The sequence below is a fragment of the Pelodiscus sinensis genome, unplaced genomic scaffold (genome assembly GCF_049634645.1).
Source record: "Pelodiscus sinensis isolate JC-2024 unplaced genomic scaffold, ASM4963464v1 ctg51, whole genome shotgun sequence".
NCBI lineage: Eukaryota > Metazoa > Chordata > Testudines > Trionychidae > Pelodiscus > Pelodiscus sinensis.
In genome coordinates this window covers 740001-742192 of record NW_027465873.1, presented here as the reverse complement: position 1 = coordinate 742192, position 2192 = coordinate 740001, and positions in this window count along the sequence as shown.

Here is a 2192-nt window from a genome sequence, read left to right as displayed (position 1 = left end):
GTTGGCTACCTTCCAGTCATTAGGTACGGTAGCCGATTTAAAGGATAGGTTACAAACCACAGATCATAGCTCAGCAATTTCCCATTTAAGTTCTTTTAGAACCCTTGGATGAATGCCATCCGGTCCCGGAGATTTGTTAACATTAAGTTTTTCTATTTGTTCCAAAACCTCCTCTAATAACACTTCAATCCGGGACAGTTCCTTAGATTCATCACCCACAAAGGACGGTGCAGATTCAGGAATCTCCCCAATGTCCTCAGCCGTGAAGACTGAAGCAAAGAAATCATTTAGTTTCTCCGCAATGGCTTTATCATCCTTGATTGCTCCTTTTATAGCTTGATCATCTAGGGGACCCACAGGCTTTTTAGCAGGCTTCCTGCTTCTAATGTACTTAAAAAACATTTTGTTATTTCTTTTTGAGTTTTTGGCTAGGTGTTCCTCAAAATCTTTTTTTGCTTTTCTTATTACATGTTTACACTTGATTTGACAGTGTTTCTGTTCCTTTCTATTTATCTCACTGGGATTGGACTGCCACTTTTTAAAAGATACCTTTTTGTCCCTCACTGCTTCTTTTACATGGTGGTTAAGCCATGGTGACTCTTTTTTAGGTCTCTTACTATGTTTTTTAATTTGGGGTAGACATTTAAGTTGAGCCTCTATTATGGTGTCTTTAAAAAGTTTCCATGCAGCTTTCAGGGATTTGGCTCTAGTCACTGTGCCTTTTAATTTCTGTTTAACTAACCTCCTCATTTTTGCATAATTCCCCTTTTTGAAATTAAATGCCAGGGTGCTGGACTGCTGAGGTGTTCTTCCCACCACAGGAATGTTGAATGTTATTATATTATGGTCACTATTCCCAAGCGGTCCTGTAACGGTTATATCCTGGACCTGATCCTGCACTCCACGCAGGACTAAATCGAGAATTGCCTCTCCCCTTGTGGGTTCCTGCACCACCTGCTCCAAGAAGCAGTCATTTAAGCCATTGAGAAATTTGATCTCCACTTCTCTTCCTGAGGTGACATGTATCCAGTCAATATGGGGGTAATTAGAATCACCCATTATTATAGAGTTCTTTATTTTGGTAGCCTCTCTAATCTCCCTCAGCATTTCTATGTCAGTATCGCTGTCCTGGTCAGGTGGTCGGTAATATACCCCTACTGCTAATTTTTATTATTATATCACCGCAGGTCCAGCCCTGTTCCACCCAGCCTCGTACAAGGGCACTGCTTACAAACTGACATACAGTAGCCCTCCTGGCACTGAGCTGATGCCATCATGCTTCTTCTTATTGTGGGCAGGCCCATGCCGCACTGTGCTACCCTGCCTAGCACCCCTCTAGCCCCCTAGACCCAATGCCACAGCACCCAGAGACCCCCACAAATTACTATGCCTATTGCCCTCCCACAGACCGCTATGCCCTGTGCCCTCCCATAATCCCCCGCCCATATTCATTAACTGTTCAGTTCCCCCCATATTCCCACCAGCACAACTGCAGTGCTCCTCAGACCCCACACACTTCACAGTGCACTGACACCCATAGATCTATCTCCCCCACTGCACATCCCCCCCTTCACTTCCCACCACCTCACCAATCCACTGTCCACAATACCAAGCCTTGATAACAGGCGAGGGTCCAGACCCATCTGTGTTACTGTGCCTGCTGCCACAGTGCCATTGTATTTCCCTTAATAAAACTTCGTTGTGGTGTTTGGCTTGGCTATTTCACAACAACAACAGAAAGTAGAGGGTTGAATCTGAAATCATTGCCTTGATACTGACAGTCCCCTTGAAAAACGGTTAGAGTCCAATCGTCTAGGCTATCCACATTAACAGGGTGGTCAGGCTAATCAGGGAGCAAGGATGCTCTTAGTTTCCTGTGCTCTGTGTGTGCTTAATTACCCTTGTTCAGACACATTTGGCCCCAGCTTAGCATAGAGCTAGTCTTGCCAGATGTTTTCACCAATACTGTGCACACTTCCCATTATGTCACACTGGACATTCCATCGTCCTGATCACATGCTGAAGACAGTGCTATTGAATCAATAATACTTTATAAATTTTTTTCGAAAATAGAAAGTTAAAATAATGGACTGACTGCCTGTGTGTTCAAAACTGTACACCTGGGAACCCTACATAGAGCATTTCTCAGAGCTGAGCTGTGGATCTGAGCAGGGCCAGAGACACAGGTGCCA